Source organism: Schistocerca piceifrons, chromosome 11 (genome assembly GCF_021461385.2).
Source record: "Schistocerca piceifrons isolate TAMUIC-IGC-003096 chromosome 11, iqSchPice1.1, whole genome shotgun sequence".
Taxonomy (NCBI): domain Eukaryota; kingdom Metazoa; phylum Arthropoda; class Insecta; order Orthoptera; family Acrididae; genus Schistocerca; species Schistocerca piceifrons.
In genome coordinates, this window is record NC_060148.1 from 135491273 (window position 1) to 135509836 (window position 18564).

The window sequence follows — 18564 nt, forward strand, 5'->3', positions numbered from 1 at the left end:
TGTTTAGTAACAAAGCACAGACAAGTGAAGTTAAATGAAAGCGACAGAAACGCAGGAGGATGAAGAACGTTCCGGTCCTGTGCGGAATGCAGGGAAACCAAGTGCTGAGGCGTATTTCTGGTTCTTCAAAATGATCATGGACCTCGAGTCACGTTACAGCTACGACTGTAATTATTTACGACTGATATCCTTTTAGAATGAAACTTCCTGGCAGATTAAAACTGTGTGCCCGACCGAGACTCGAACTCGAGACCTTTGCCTTTCGCGGGCAAGTGCTCTACCAACTGAGCTACCCAAGCACGACTCACGCCCGGTACTCACAGCTTTACTTCCGCCAGTACCTCGTCTCCTACCTTCCAAACTTTACAGAAGCTCTCCTGCGAACCTTCCAGAACTAGCACTCCTGAAAGAAAGGATATTGTGGAGACATGGCTTAGCCACAGCCTGGGGGATGTTTCCAGAATGAGATTTTCACTCTGCAGCGGAGTGTGCGCTGATATGAAACTTCCTGGCAAATTAAAACTGGAAACATACTCCAGGTTGTGGCTAAGCCATGTCTCCGCAATACCCTTTCTTTCAGGAGTGCTAGTTCTGCAAGGTTCGCAGGAGGGCTTCTGTAAAGTTTGGAAGATAGGAGACGAGGTACTGGCAGAAGTAAAGCTGTGAGTACCGGGCGTGAGTCGTGTTTCGGTAGCTCAGTTGGTAGAGCACTTGCCCGCGAAAGGCAAAGGTCCCGAGTTCGAGTCTCGGTCGGACACACAGTTTTAATCTGCCGGGAAGTTTCATATCAGCGCACACTCCGCTGCAGAGTGAAAATCTCATTCTGGATCCTTTCAGAATGTTCCGCTGATGGAAAGGTATAGATTAACGGCCGAATTCAATCAAATGGCCTCCTATGTTACGCACAACTCACCTGATATTTCCCTGAAGAACTTAATATTCAAGAGTTATGCCTATTATATTCAGAGAAAAATCCTCGAAACCCTGTGTCGTACGAAAGAAACAGACGGATTTTTGTAACAAACCACAGTGTAAGTTTTGTGTGCGCCAGAACTGTCATGTTGAGTGTGACAGATTTAGAGCGACTGTTCTAAGAGTGATTTACAGATAACGAAAAATACACAACTCAGATTCAAAGTCTGAACAAGCAGGAATAGCAACTTGAAATGAACTACGTAAGTGGAAAGCAGGGAACTTTTATGAGAGCAAAAAGTTACGAATGTTTGAAATCTAAAAAAAAAAAAAATTAGATTACTAAAGCAATGTATGCGTACTACTAGAAGACTCTTCCGTTTCGTAAAATTTGAACCAACAAAGCATATTACAGCAGACAGCTATCATTTCATTCGTTCAATATCCATTTGCTTTCTTCTAGGCAATCCGTTCTATACATTTCTTCACGTGATCAGAATGAGTAGTACATCCATAAACGACGCCATCTGGCATTTTTCATCAGACAACTTTCGCAGTTTTTTTCTTGCAATTAAGATGGCGGACGTCGGAGGAAGAGGACATGATTGTGTAACGTCACGTCGACAACGCGACCATTAGAGACGGAACAAAAGCTGAGGTGAGGAAACGATGGAGAGGGGGAAATGGTCGTGCCCTTCCGAAGAAACCGTATCGGCATTTGCCTTAAGCGATTTAGGGAAATCACGGAAAACCTGAATCGTGATGGCAGGACGTGAGTTTGAACCAGCGTCCTCCCGAAGGCGACTCCAGTGTTGTAACCACTGCGCCTACCCCACTCGATGCTGACGTCGTCTTTACGTTTTGAACGCCATGACAACTCCCTTTATTTTTACCTCTATGCATAATGACAAATTCACAATCACTGAAACTGAAACACCACCTCTGAATTTACGCTATGTAATCTACTCTGTGAACGTTAACCATCACAACTGTCAATAAATACTATGTAAAATTATTTAAAGTGCAGTAGCCAAAGAAGATATGTGGTTCATAATAACGACATGTTACCACACAGAAAACTCGCTGTAACTTACATTAGGGACATAATATTAGATAGATAATACATAGACCCTCATATAGCACAACAATAACATCCTACATAGACGTAAGCACAATCTACTGTAATGCTAGGTGGAAAGTACGAAGACGTGCGTATAGTACAACAATTATCTGAAGAGGAACACTTGAAAATGGCAATTCTGCCGAAACGAGCCCGTTGTGAATCAATGTAATGAACAAGAGTCAAAACATCTGGCAGCTAATTAGTGCTGTTGTAGGAAAACGCCATTTTTAGCTTTTGTACACTGCAGTCCCAGTAGAGAAGGTTTTATACTTGTGTCGGAAAAAGCAGGTAACACAAATTCAATTTAGGGTCTAGTTAAACATCCAATACTAATCATGGTGAACAAGCGCCGCAGACTCACTGTGCACTACCTCGATTTCCAACAGTTCCACGTAAACAGTGGGTGACCAAAAAGCTACCATTCGCATTGCTGCTACGTGTATGCAACGGAGTGCGACTCCGATACACGTGAGTAGTAAATAAGCACCAACACGTAGGCAAGGCATCATCAGTGTGGCATTCCTGTCTCTCCGGCGTGCGTTCGGTAAATGCGAAAACGTGGACTATGTCGATGTTGCCAAACGACTCGACAGGGGACCGACGTGCTGTTATTCTGTTCTTGGCTGCCGAAGGCCAAACAACAGCACACATCCACCGGAGAATGAGGAATATGTATTGGGCGGCACGTCTGTTGAAAACGACCACTGTTAGACAAGGGGTGGGGGAGGGGGCGGAGGGGGAGGAGGGCGTTGCTGCTTCACGGAAAAGCACGTCCCCATATCACAAACGACGTAACTCTGAAGTTACACCAACAGAAGTGGGAGAGACGACGAGGTGGTCTGATGGGTAATGAACCCCTGTGTTCAAAGGAACGGATCTGGTGTGATCCCTGCCTTTTTTCTGATGATGATGGTAACGAAATGATGGGATGAAAACGTCGTTATTGTATGTTTGTCACGATGGGGAATTTGGTTCTAGGGTCGGGTGGATTTTGTCCCAGATTCCTGATGAGTAGGTGGTTGGAGTCTGAGGTTTGGTGGAAGAATTTAATGGACTTCTTTTGGATGATTTCTGGAAGTTTTTGTATACTGTGAGCTGTATATATGTCTTTGATTCATATCGGCTAGCATCAGTAGCAGTTCTGAAGTATTTGTTTTGAAGTCTCTGTACTTTTGCGATATTGGTGTCTGCAGGCATTGACCAGATTTCGGAACCGTAGGTGATGGCTGGTTCTGTGAGGGTTTTGAAAATCATTTTCGCTTTCGTGTTGGAGGAGGGAGGAGATTAGTGTTTAACGTCCCGTCGACAACGAGGTCATTAGAGACGGAGCGCAAGCTCGGGTGAGGGAAGGATGGGGAAAGAAATCGGCCGTGCCCTTTCAAGGGAACCATCCCGGCATTTGCCTCAAGCGATTTAGGGAAATCACGGAAAACCTAAATCAGGATGGCCGGAGACGGGATTGAACCGTCATCCTCCCGAATGCGAGTCCAGTGTGCTAACCACTGCGCCACCTCGCTCGGTTTTCGTGTTGGACAGCGGATGTATGTACGGGGCGCGCGCTCCCCCTACCCCCCTCAACCCTCCCCCCACACGCCCGACCGTATTGCCACCCGCACCGCCCCCGCCAGTCACCCCGTACGCTGTTCGTTCGTTTCTTTCGACAGTGGACTCTGAATCGAGTTATCGATTACTTGTACTTTCCCATGTAGCACGCAAGTCCGCGTCATCGTATTTCATATGTTTCTCTCTGGCACATAGGTAGCTAACACATACCTACGAGAAAAGTCGCGGCCATTCTAGTGATCTTGATACGTTATTCTGTCTGGCATTTGTCGAGAAAAGTTGGGAATGTTCTACTGTTTTCTTGTACGGAGAACCTTCGATACGTAGCGTTATAAGTACGGACGATGTAATTAACCAATTTGCCCGGAAGAATAGGTGCATAGAATTCATTATTTCAGAAAAAGAACGACAATTTAAACTTTTTTATATCATAAGATGGCACTGTCTTGTATATGTGTATAATCATTTTAAATAAAACTTAAATTTTGGATGTGACATTTTTACTACAGTAAAAGTAAAGGTAGCTCAAGTTATCTTTATCTCTCCTCCTTGAGGTTTTTCTGTATCCACCACTGACACCCGCCATATATACATCTACATGGATACTCTGCAAATCACATTTAAGTGCGTTGCAGAGGGTTCATCGAACAATCTTCACGATTATTATCTATTATTCCAATTTCGTACAGCGCGCAGAAAAACGAACACTTACATATTTTCGTGCGAGCTCTGAATTCCCTTATTTTATTGTGATGATCGTTTCTCTTATGTACGTCAGCGTCAATAAAATATTTCCGCATTCGGAGGAGAAAGTTGGTGTGAAATTTCGTGAGAATATTCCGCAGCAACGAAAAACTTTTTTTTAATAATGTTCACCTCAAATTCTGTATCATTTCTATGACACTCTCTCCCCTTTTTCGCGCTAATACAAAACATGCTGTCCTCCTTTTAACTTTCTCGATGTACTCCGTCATTCCTATCTAGTAAGGATCCTACACAGCGCAGCATTATTCTAAAATACCACCAACAAACGTAGTGTGGGCAGTCTCTTTGGTAGATCTATTACATTTTCTTAGTGTTCCGCCAATAAAACGCTGTCTTTGGTTAGCCTTGCCCACTTTATTTTATGTGTGTTTCTTCCAATTTAAGTTGTTCGCAATTGTAATTCCTAGGTATTTAGTTGAATTGACAGCCTTTAGATTTGACTGACTTATTGTGTAACCGAAGTTCAACGGATTCCTTTTAGCACTTATGTGGATGACCTCAGACTTTTCGTTATTTAGGCCAAATGTCAATTTCCGCACCATACAAATATCTTTCCTAAATCGTTTTACAATTTGTTTTGATCTTCTGACAACTTTATTAGTCGATAAACGACAGCGACATCTGCAAACAACCTAAGACGGCTGCTCAGATTGTCCCCTAAATCGTTTATATACGTAAGGGCCTATGACACTCCCTGGGGAAAGCCATAAATCACTGCTGTTTCACTCTTTGACTTTCCTTCAACTACTAAGAACCGTGACTCCTCTAACAGTAAATCACGAATCCGGTCACATAAGTGAGACTATATTCCATAAGAACGCAATTGCACTACAAGCCACTTGTGTGGTACACTGACAAAAGCCTTCCGTAAATCCAGAAATACGGAATCAATTAGAAATCCTTTGTCAATAGGACTCAGCACTTCGTCTGAGTAAAGAGCTAGTTATGTTTCACAAGAACGATTGTTTTCTAAATCCGTGTTGACTGTGTGTCAATAGACCTTTGCTTTGGAAGTGATTCACAATGTTCTAACACAATATATGTTCTAAAATCCTACTGCATATCGACGTTAATGACACTGGCCTGTAATTTAGCGAATTACTCCTACTACCTTTCTTGAATATTGATATTAGCTGTGCAGCTTTCCAGTCTTTGGGTACGGATCTTTCGTCGAGTGAACGGTTGTATATAATGAAGTATGGGGCTCTTTACACTCTGAAAGGAAAATGATTGGTGTACGGTCTGGACCAGAAGACTTGTTCTTGTTAAGTGATTTAAGTTGTTTCATTACTCCGACGATATTCACTTCAACATTGCTCATGTTGGCAGCTGTTCTTGGGTCGAATTCTGGTATATTTACTTCGTCTTCTTTGGGTAAGGAATTTCGGAAGGCTGTGTTTAATGACTGATTTGGCAGCACTGTCTTTTGTAGCATTTACATTGCTATGGGCCAGAGAAGGTACTGATTGTGTCTTGCCGCTAGCATAGTTTACATACGACAAGAATTTCTTTCTATTTTATGCCAGGTATACTTTGTTCACCATAAGAGTAAACCTGGTGTAAACAAACACAAGCTGGACGATTAGTCAGCAGCCGTAGCTCTCTCACACTGGCGCTGTCCCGTTCTTTGAAGTTGGTCCAACCTACGAATTATACATCTTATTACTACCTCACTGTCAATGAAACTAAGACATTCTTATGTATTAACAGCCATCAAAGCTTATCTTAATCACACTTTAACTACATAATTTTAATTCAGAGACCGTGTTCTCTCACAATTTCCACAGACGCCACTTGTTCTCTTATTGTCTCGCTCTTTATACGTATCGTGAAGATGGATGACTGTTTCCTGCTTCGTAGTGAAACACGCATGCAACACCGTCAGTGTCGAGAAACAAGTTGTTCATAATGTTTTTCACGAGCTTACACAGGAAAACCAGCTCTGACGTTTCTCGAGGAACACTATTTAATAAAAATAAGATGGTGTCTATACGCATTATGTAATCGATAGATTGATGGTTACGTGTACTTAAGGTCGGCGAATCGAAAATCGTAATTTAGGGTTTTTTTTTGTTCGGTTTGAAAACCTAAATCACTTTAATATGAAATTCATGACATGTGTGGTAATTAGTTCATACTTAATAATTTTTTCAAAAAAAGTGCATGTCTAGTTTCCAATTACATATGGCATGAAAAATTCTAGTTTTCTTTGGAAACACACATTCTTAGTTGTCGATATTTTAAATAAGATTGTTAAATATTGTTGAAGTTAAGAATACATTACACAATTAAAACTTTTCGAGGAATATGAAAAGTCAAGTACTCTGAATGTGCCCATTGCTTTGTAGGAGAGATGTGGTGAACCTGGTAGAAAAATGGCAAACAATAGTTTTCACGGCGTCGAGCGCACTATAACAATGCTGCAGTTTTGCAGTTGTCACCTTAACGCTGCAATCTGAACCCAACAGAACTGATCGGGAGCAGAGGTAATGGATCTGACACGACATTTAAGCTTTCAAACGTACTGGAAGCTTTGTGACACGTCAGTGCCGAACGATGAAGAAATGCCGAACGGTACCTCATAGAAGAAGGCGACATGTGGACATTTTGCTGGCTTTGGATTCTGATGGCGTCCTTGTGAACGTAGCAGTACTGAAATTTATTCCTCTGTCTCCGATAAGGAAGGAGTTAGATTACCAGGCGACTCACTGTAATACCATCAGTGGCTTCAATATTTAACTACCTAGGAAATCCTCTGAAAATGTTGAATGAAGGTTGGTTGTGTATTTAGGACAGAATGCAGGAAAACTGAAAGCTTCAGGAGTGTTATAACTATTCTGTGGACCAATGACTCGATAACGAACATTTGACAAGGGAGATGGAGAGCTGCAGTGGAAGGCGCCATCGCACTAATAGCGTCTCGAAAGGACGGAAAAGAGGAATAAATACATTAGCATCTGAAGCTCATCCTGATGTTTACTCATGGGTGAAAAATCTTCCACAAGATGCAGAATACCACGGCCACATAAATTTTGATGGGAAAAGAAGAAAGAAGGGCGTCAGCAATGAAGAATGGCGAGTCGGTTACAAAGGCCAAAGAAACTCCAGACTTGTGTAAACTTAAACCATTTCTGACTTGGGTGGGCTACGCACAGAATTTGCTTCACGAAGAAAACGTCAGAACCATTGAAAACAATTGTAACTGTTGGAAGGCAGCTTAGTTGTTTGCTATCTTGTAAATACTGTAAATAAAGACTACCCCCTCCTGGCGTCCTCTCGAAACGACACAAAGTCTGCTATATGTCTCTTGAAATTTGTAAAATATTCCCTAAAGAAGACTGACAACACTATCTCAAAGACCGAGCCTTTTCTAGGCAATAATCGCAGCACTCGCCTTGAGAGGGTCTTTTGAATCAAAATCTGCATGGGCGGACACCGAATAAAAATTCTTTACAGTGCAAACTTTAGCAAATGGCATGGAATGAAATTCATACCTCCTCCCTCTGTTAGAAAACGAGCAAACCTGCATGAAACTGGTGAGAACAAAATCATAAAAAAGCGACTGGTCGCAGTTTTGCAGCCTTTCCACACTTGCTAAAGCTAATTTCCAGTAACACATGTCGTCGACTGCAGAAGACGTGTTGAGGATGCGGCTAGGCGCTCGCTCGCCGCAAAATGGGACGATCAGATGATGTTACGTAGCGCATCTTTTGCTTGTAATTTTTGATTTATGGCGTTGAGGGTAATGTGTTGCTTTGCTTTTGGATTTTCACTTTAATTCCTTTTCCACAGTTTTTCCTATATTAACTGTTAGTTCATTTGCTTCAGTCCAGAACCGCGCTACTGCTACGGTCGCAGGTTCGAATCCTGCCACGGGCATGGATGTGTCTGATGTCCTTAGGTTAGTTAGGTTTAAGTAGTTCTAAGTCTAGGGGACTGATGACCACAAGTCCCATAGCGCTTAGAGCCATTTTTTGTTAGTTCATTTCTCTTTCTAATTGACATGCTTGCCATATCAGTTGGTACGTTTGTAATGGCTATTACGAGTATGTGTTCTAAGGAATTTTTGTGTTATTGCAAGTAAACGATGCAACTGCAGTAAAATCTGATAAAGGAAGTTTTACAGTTATAATGAACCTCAATGACCACAAGGTTTTGACATTTTTTGAAGCTAACAGCATCACAGAACTACCAAATAAACCAACAAATATACAGCATTACTAAAGAAAAGTACTAAAAATTGTACTCCAATTTTAACGGAACACGAAAAGAAATCACGTATTTTAATGAACCCACGCACACTAACGTTATTTGCTCAACTGAAGATACATAAATTCCACTCATACCTGATCGACTGTCAATTTGATAAATAGCCCAATATATTTGATAAGAAAAAACTGAACTACTAACAGGACTGTATGCATATAAAAAGAAATATACCACAAAAAATTCACGTACTTTTGCAAAAGCAATAAAAGACATGCAGATTTCACCCAATGTGAAATTTATCCCTTTTTACTTTGCAAATCTATATACCAAGATACCAGTACAGGAAACAATACGAATTATGAAGCAAAATCTATTACAGCAGAGGAAAACTACTGTAGAAACTCATGAAATCATACATCTCCTTAAAACGACTTTGTGAAAAAAATTATTCTGAATAAAATGGAAACATCTACACGCAAGCATTGAAGTAGCTGTGGGAAATTGTGTAGCTGGCACAATTGTGAACATTTTTCTCAACACATTAGAAGAAAACTTTTCCACTAACAGTGGCCAGTACTTAACAAGATCATTTACTATTATAGATATGTTTATAACGCACTAATGTTGATTGATGGAAACAATACAGAAAATATTATCCATAAATGAACATCCTCCATCCCAATACCAAATTTACTGTGGAATTGGAAATAGACTATTTAGCCAATTATCTTGACCTAAAAATTAGCCAAGACAACAACCGACACACATTTGACATATACAGAAAGCCAACCACCATTGATTTTGTAATAAATTCTAAGTCTTGGCATACCGAAACAGGAAAGCATGCCCTTTTCCACTGCACGATTAATGTAATTTACTTCTAGAAAAACCAGCTATATAAAAGGAACTGAAACCACGGTCACATACCCTACAAAAATAATTTTGACCCAGATACACTAACGAACAAACACAACCGAAACCTACCACGATATATAACATAAATCTTACCAAAGGAACCTCAGCAAAAAATAGAACTACATACTTACAATTTACTTACGATGAATATCAAATAAAGATAAATGCACTGTTTAAATCCACTAACATAGAACTGGCTTTGCATACAAACAACAATGTTACCACGAAATTTCGTTCAAGTGCAACCAAAATCTCAGAACATACCATTTCTGGAATATACAAAATTAACTGACGATTCCAACGATTTCTATATTGGTCAAACGGCACGAAATTAATATCAGATTTAGAGAACACACTAGAAGCGGTAACAGTGATCCATCACGGTTCAGTTTACACCTGAAAACTCAACACCACGAAGTGGAGCTAATTGAAACAGAAATATTACACAAAATAGCATGAACATTCTCTAAGAAATGAAAATTTATATTCTTACACGGAAGTATCCACACGAAATTCTAACTGAACACAGATTTTAAGCAGAAATACTGTCTAGAAAACTGACAAAACAGAACACGAAAAGACAGTCAAATGTTAAACAAAATGTACATGGACCATAGATAAACTTTAAAGGAAAATAAGTACACCGATTGGTAACAATCTCCGGTAAGCTGTTATTTACTTTGTAAACACATAGTAAAGAACTGTCAAAGCTGAATTGTCAAAATATCTGACAAACTTATTTTTACGTTTCGTAAGAACAAGATCTATTACACTTTATGAGACATGACAAAGACTACTATATATGCAATATAGTCGTCACTTCCAACTAGATGTAAGTACCAGTGCTAATGAAAACGCGAATCAGCCACAGTTTATGTACAGTTACTCTTACTGATGTTATTTCGCGGGTCACTTGATAGCGGCAATAAGCTGAAACAGACCTGTCGTGAAAAATATTAAATGACATACCTTATTGCAGCCAGTTTGGAGCATTAGTATCCATAATGTCTTATACTGACGTAATATACTTTTGTGTATTTAAATTTCGTTCTAAAACAGCAGTCGTCATAAGGCTGCAACACTTTTAAGAAATATGTTTCTTAATTCCCTTCCCCCCATTCTTTGCCTCTTCAAAATGTTAAAAAAGACATTGAATTTCATTGTCAGTTCTCATTACGCTGAATCTTACTGTCAGTTCTCAGTAATACAACAGACCTAAAACTAAAATTCACCACGGGACGTGATAACGGGCCACCCTGAAGCGACACGCGGCTGGCCGCTGCTCTTGTGAGCGTGGGCCAGATCCATGCAGAGCCGCTGGACGCGTCAGCCTGTGCGCCTGTTGCTGTGGAGAGCCAGCCAGTGTGTCGCTCTGGGCAAGTGTCGCAACCCCGAGGGAAGCGACATGAGCGTGACACAAAGAGAACGTTTCACACCTGCATAAACACTGCTAAGGTAATCGGCAGACCTACATCGACGGATGAAATGGTAACAGATCGCTTCTGCATACCAAAACATTGAGAAACCACCTTTGCTCACTGATCGATGAAGGTGTCAGGTTTACCGCGAGGGAAATCAAAATTTTAAAATCAGCGTGCCTAATTTATCCGATACACCGGTTCCCGTGACATCACCGAAGTTAAGCGCTGTCAGGCGTGGTCGGCACTTGGATGGGTGACCATCCGGGCCGCCATGCACTGTTGCCATTTTTTGGGGTGCACTCAGCCTCGTGATGCCAACTGAGGAGCTACTCGACCGAATAGTAGGGGCTTCGGTCAAGAATGTCATCTTACGACCGGGAGTGGGGTGTGCTGACCCCACATTCCACATCCTCCCTCCTGGGTTCGATTCCCTGCTGGGTCGGAGATTTTCTCCGCACATGCACTGGGTGTTGTGTTGTCCTAATCATCATCATTTCATCCCCGTCCACACGCAAGTCGCCGACGTGGCGTCAACTCTAAAGACTTGCCCCAGGTGACCGATCTACCCGACGGGAGGGCCTAGCCACACGGCATTTACATTTATTGAGGTACTGTTCTTTCCGCAGCATTGGCTCTTCAGAATTTGTATTCGCTTCTTTTCACATTCCATAACCTTACTTTTTTAAAAATATACAGCTAGATTGAGTACTTCTTGGACTCACTGGACGCTGGTCCGTGTGCTTGCGAAGCTATTATGCCATATTTCATACTTTTGCATTCGCACTTACATATTACGACAATGTGCAGTTTAACTGATACACCACGTTAAGGATGCCTTCAAGATAAGTCAGTGTTCTACGTTTCCTTACGCTAGTGTCGGGAAACGGGATGTCAGAGGCTGCCCGTGTTTCAAGAACCATGACTTTACATCACTAGTACTGCTGACTTCTCGTAAGATTAGTATTTGGCTAAGCACAATCTGCTCAAATGTACTTAACAAATACCTCTATCAATTTTATAATTCCGACAGATTTCAGTCGTCTAATGGAAACTAATAACAGGATCCAAGTAAGTTCTTACAGTTCTCACAATGGAAATGAATGTGGCGTTTTGGGCTCAAGATGTTTCTATCGTCGGTAAAGGGGACACACAAATTTATGCTGCACTTTCATCGTGACATTTTAGCGTCGAGGGCACAACTTCGTAACCGATAGCGTCGTGTCCACTAACATTCGATGTTTTGCAACGAAATATACGACAAACGCAGAATCACGACTGCAACAACTTGCCTGCACAACACGCCACACGTAAACCGACGCCATTCAGGTGGACCTAACATGAGCTGCGTTACGAGACGTCACGCTTTCCTATCACGCAGATTTCAGTACAGCAAGAGCCTGGTAAGCGCTGCAAGGTTTATAAACTTGGAATGCCGCCTCATCCGTTTACTTACATCAGCAAATCACACAACGTAACATTCTGCGTCACAGAGCCATGTGACTGTGTCCAGATAAGGCGAAAAGATCGTAAGGTCGGGGTGTAACCGCGTACTTGTTTACGTTTTGGCACAATTAAATCCGAGAATCCAGCTTAATTGTTGTATTTCTCTTTACAACAATTTAATTTGAGCATGTCCGTTCACTGTTATGTTCGTATTTCCCAAAAGTGGCGTAAATCTTAATTTGTTTGATATAGAATCTTTCGCACTAGTTGGTTGTTTACGTGCAGTTTGCGTACAATGAAGTCACATTTTATTCTGATTAAGATAATTTAGCGAATACTGCAGTTCAGCGACTGCTTAATTATTGTTGCAAGCGGTAATAACGTTTCACGTTATATCACACAGCTGAAGCGCTAACCTGTAGGCCTAGTTCTTGCTGCTCATAAGCAACAAAAATTCGTGTAGGGAAAAGTGTGGTAAGTGATATAATTCTATTTTCAAGCGTGTAATCTGTGTTGCCAGGCGTGACAAGCGTGGATGGATACTCCTCTGTGGAAATCACTTAGAGTAATTAGTGACTAGAGGGCAAATTCCTTTAGGAATAGCTTACAGGAGATGGCACAGGATGTAATTTATAGCGAACCAAATGCTAATAAAAAAATTTTATGTATTCCATGATAAATTCATATCATTTGAAAACAGCTCTCTGCACAAGCTAATCAGAAGGGATACTAAACATCCATGTAAAAAACCAAGGATCACTACAGCGATCAAAGTATCTTTTGAAAGGAAAGGGAAATTTATCTTTTTGCAAGAACAAGTAGGAATCCTAAATAGTTGTACACTCTGAAGATACTTAAAATGACTAAGTAAGGTTATTAAAAAATCAAAGAGCATGTACATAATGTTAGAATTTAGTATTCCTGACACCAGACCCAAGACTAAATGGAATTTAGTGAAGTGAGAGACAGGATAACAAGCCATAAAAGACATCACTATTTAACTGAATGGAAGGGCTATAACTGATGAGTCACAGGTAGCAAATGCATTTAATATCTTATATATAACAGAAACGGGTAGGGACAGACAGTTAAAGACCAAAATCACAGCAGTATCTCGAAAACGTAGCTTCGAAAAAATTCAGTCATATGAATGTATCCAAACTTCGCCTTCTGAAATCAATAAAATTACACATTGTCTCAAAAATAAAATCTCTTGATTGTCATGGTATTTCCAACAGAATACTAAAATTTTTTCCCATTTAATAAACGCAGTCTTATATGAAATATGTAATGCATCACCAACTCCAGGCCATTTCTTCGAGCCACTGAAATGTGCAGTTGTAAAACCTATGTTGGCGGAGGATAAAAAGACAGACGTCAGTAGCTACCAACCTGTTTCATGGCTGAAATTCTCCAAAATTTTTGAGAAGATGATGTATTCTAAGATATTATCCCACCTTAGTGACAATAGTATCCTAATCAAATCACAGTGTGGGTTTCAACAGGGCTCCTTTACTGAGAAAGCCATTTACGCGTTCACTCACTAGATTTTACAAGGATTAAATAATAAAACAGCGCCAATTGGTATTTTCTGCGATCCTTCTACGGAATTTGACTGCGTGGATCACAGTATTCTCCTAGATAAATTTAAGTCTTATGGGACTGATGGTAAAGGCAACCAATGGATAATATACCAGAGCAAAAGAATGTAGAAAGCTGTACTTAGTAACTCAAGCAATATAGTCTAGGGACATAATTCTGGCTGGGAAGAAATCACTTATGGGTTCAGTCTTATACCACTACTATTACTAATACATGTAAATGATCGACCATCGAAGATAAAACATCTAGAATTGGCTCTTTTTACAGATGACACTAGTATCGTAATCAGTCCAAGCCCACATACGGAAACAAAAGAAATGGTAAACGAAGTCCTCAAAATTATTAACGGCTGGTTTTCTGCAAGCGACAGAAGATATTCAGCTTCGCACATCTACAGGTAGTACAGCAAGGATGAGTAACATGGTGAGAAAATATAAAGGGAGGAAATTTCAAAATTCTGTACTGATGAGAACTTAAATTGGGAAAAAACACTTTGGAACTCCCAAAACTTAGTTCAGCCACATCTTCACTTAGAATCATTGCAGCTTTTGCCAGGACAAGAACCAATAAGTTTATATGTTTTGCACATTTTCATTCAATGATTTCCTGCAGAATAATGGTCTTGGTAACTCATCTTTGTTGTAAATGATCCACTATAATTCAAAAGGAACAATGACCAACATAATTACAATACCAAAAGCAAAAACAACATTACTACCCCACATTAAGGTTGGTGCACAGTGCTGTAACAAAAACAATTGATCCCTTACGCAGTCACAAGAAACGTCAGATAGCGAAGTAAAATTTGATAACAAACTGATAAAGTTTGTCCATACAAGTCCTACTCCGTAGAAGAATTTCTATTACCGTAATGCGTAAAAGGAGGTAGGTAGGAATTACCAACTGGTGTCCGTATATTTTATCTTTTTAAAAAGTAAATAGACTATGAAATCTTCAGAATTTAATCTTATAGAAATTAATTTGTGATATAAGCGTGCAATGACTCGTTCCCCACCATCACGACACATCATGGAAAATGATCAATTGAACACTTAAGTAACACAGTACATAGAAGGCTCTTTCATAATGCACAAACATTACACAAACGTATTGTGAAATCGCGAACTCCCAACGTAATTTTCGCCTCTCAACTTAACCAACATATTGAGTAATGCCACAGGTCATTCCTTCACAACGTAGATACTAAAAAATTTTAAAAGTATTGAAATAAAGAGAAAGTGTCGTTTCGCCGCCAGAGGCAATGTTATATGTAGCGATTGGCTGACAACCAGCGAAGACAACGAATTTGGATTAAAAATTTTCGAAGACAAAGTATGTAACGAATTTTAAGCTTTGCATTGTCAGATACTCAGTTGTATTCCCGTTTTTATTGGGACTAATCGATTTAGGTCCACCATCTGATCATCTTCGGGTACCAAGTATCGAAACAAGAGAATCAGGTAAGTGTGTTCAATTCTAATATGTAACTAGAATGTGCATACACATTACATGCAGCCCATTACTCATTATTATAAGATACTTACAAAATCCAGCTCAGCTATGCACTTTTACAGCTGAAATAACAAACTTAGCTTATGTGATGTTCCATTACTATTACTAATTGTCTGCGAGTAACAGTGGTGTCCTGACAACGAACCAGCGTCCTATGCGCACGGGGTCACACTGAGGCACGGCTGGCACTACAATTTCGCAGGACGAGACACCTGACACATCGGAACACTAGCCACCTGAATCAGACGCCGTTTTCAGTTCACAACGTTGTTCTCACTCACGTTTTTCTGCGATTAAATATGCGATAACGGGTGACAAATGTCCATCAATAAATTATCAAAGGCTACAGATGTAAATCTACCACAGTAAAGTCCCCTTTCTTTTGCTCGAAGTGGTGCTACATTCTCTTGGTTAAAGCCTAATTTACACATCGACACCGGGTTGTATGCAAATTCACTACCGCCCACTGCGCATGCGCAGCAATCGTTTGAGCAAATCGTTGGTGAAACAAAATATTTTCGGCTTCTGCCAACTTGGCATGTAGTGGCGAGAGTGTGGCAGTTTGGTGTGGCGATAGGGTGTCAAATTGATGTACTGAGGAAGGGAGGAAATGGTTCGTTTATTGGATACCTATGCTGGGCATAGGTGTTTGTGGGATTAAATGGTGTTTACTAAAACAACAAGCAGCCATTTTGTGCGTGAGACCGTCATATGCGATTTGAGCATGAATAGGTTGAAAGCGTCTGAGCTGTAAAGCAGAGTTCATTCGATTAGGAGTGCATACACAAAAGAATTAAGAGAAATTCAGTCATGGCAAACATCTGGCTGTGGAACAGTTCACTTCTACGAAACTAAACCCCCTTGGTTCAAGCTGGCTGATTTTTTTTTTTTTTTTAATGGAGACTTAAAAGGAGGAAAAGTTACTTAAATCGTTATTATTTATTTATTTAAAAAGCACAGCAGTGTTCATTCAGATATGTAATGGAACTTTGCAATGTTGCCATGATTATTGTAGCATTTCGTTTATGTCTCTCCTTGTTCCTAACTCAGTTATCGAGACGCTCCTTGTCTGCTAGCTGTGGTGGTGCACACTGTTGAGGAGCTGCTTTTCTCTGACGAACCACCGTATCCAGCACTGACAATTTTGTCAACTGTTTCTAGTCGCAGTGGTATTGGTTTTTCATGTACGCGAAAGTGGGAACCCGAATTCCTAATGCATTGCTCACAACACAGTGAGCTACATGCTTTCTTGGAAACCCAGTGAAGCATGTGCCGAGAAAGGCTTAGTTAAATGTTGTGTTAATGCAAACACGTCACCACCTATTACATCTGAACCTTCTAGCAGCACGAGAGTTCTGGACCCTATACAATGTGATTTGTAATTTCACTTCTGGCGAGATTGCTTCACTCACTACAATATGTTTCCTTCGTCACTGCAGTACTGACTATTTAGGGGAAACATAACCTATTCTGGTAGCATTCTATGATAGCTTTAAGGGTTTTGCATTACAGTTTCCCTCTGCAAGATCGCTGAGCAACGGAGAGCTGACGCCTTTTTTTTTATTCACTCACAGACCCAAACACGCTTCTTATTTCTTTTCTCATGCAGTGATTTCACGCAAAGACGCATTAATTAACTACGCCACAACTCGTGCAGCTGCCTAAACTTTCAGTTTCGACACGACTACGGCACTCACAAAACTATGAAACTTATGTGAACACTGGTTGGTTATCATGTTTGGTTTGTGGGTCGCTAAAATTCGCGGTTATCGGCGCCCATACAAATTGCCAATCTTTACTCAGTCCGATCTCGCCATTTTCATAAATGATCATGAAATGATGAGGACGATACGAACACCCGGCCCCGAGCGGAGAAAATTTCCAACCCAGCCGGTAATCGAACCTAGGACCCCGTGATGCAGAGGTAGCAACGCTAGCCACTAGAACACGAGCTACAGACGTGAACACCGGTGTCGCCGTGTCTTCTGTCATGTATTATGAAATCGCAGCGCAATGCCGTAGCGTAAACTAGCCTTAATGGAACAACAGCCACACAGACACTAGTAGTTAGCGAAACACATAACCAGATAAACGCGCTCCGAACAGCGCGCCTCTTGGACATTCCAGCAGAGTGCAGCTGGTCGCCTTACCTCTCTCTCGGGTGTTCCAGCGGACGCCACTGCGCCCCGGCTGCCGCCCGCCTGCCTTCTCTGTCAAGACTGAGGCAGGTGAGCGGCGCACACAGCAGAGAGCCGCAGCGGCAGCCGGCGCTGACGTCACGGGGCGGCATTGCCAGCTCTCCCCACTGCAGCAGGCCGACGGCCGGGACCGCACTGTGCGGTAGAGGGGCGGGGTGCGGCGCGGCGCGGCGCGGCGCGGCTGCTCTTCGGCCGCACTGTGTAAGCGGCGCCAGCTGGGGATCGAGTCTGACGAAAGATGGAGAAACTGAAACATCATCTGGACTCTGCTGTACAGTGTAAACGCTATACCTGGATCTACCGCAGCAGGTTCAGGTGTCATCTAAGCTAGCACGTAACACGCTTTGCAACACGGCTCAAGTCGCCTATCGAGACGATTATTGCGCTGCCACGCGGGATTAGCCAAGCGGTCTGAGGCGCTACAGTCATGGATTGTGCGGCTGGTCCCGGCGGAGATTCGAGGCCTCCCTCGGACATGGGTGTGTGTGTTTGTCCTTAGGATAATTTGGGTTAAGTAGTGCGTAAGCTTAGGGACTTATGACCTTAGCAGTTAAGTCGCATAAGATTTCACACATGTTTGAATATTTCATTATTGCGCTGCGACCGCATATACAGGGAGTTTCAAAAATACGAGGGCAGTTCAATAAGTAATGCAACACATTTTTTTTCTGAAACAGGGGTTGTTTTATTCAGCATTGAAATACACCAAGTTATTCCCCAATCTTTTAGCAACACAACATTATTTTTCAACGTAATCTCCATTCAATGCTACGGCCTTAAGCCACCTTGAAATGAGGGCATGTATGCGTGCACGGTACCATTCCACTGGTCGATGTCGGAGCCAACGTCGTACTGCATCAACAACTTCTTCATCATCCGCGTAGTGCGTCCCACGGATTGC

General features: G+C 41.4%; 1 protein-coding gene and 1 non-coding gene across 2 annotated transcripts in view; one reads left to right on the forward strand and one right to left on the reverse strand.

Annotated features, from left to right (window-relative positions):
• Window positions 1–17669, reverse strand: part of LOC124720038 (ankyrin repeat domain-containing protein 65-like) — a 35237-nt gene extending 17568 nt beyond the window's left edge. Inside the window, exon 1 of the mRNA XM_047245293.1 lies at window positions 17616–17669. The gene's annotated coding sequence lies outside the window, so the exon portion shown is untranslated. The remainder of the gene's footprint in view (window positions 1–17615) is intronic.
• Trnas-cga lies at window positions 685–759 on the forward strand. The gene has a single exon. It is a non-coding gene; the product is annotated as a tRNA-Ser (tRNA).
• Window positions 17670–18564: the final 895 nt, after the last annotated feature.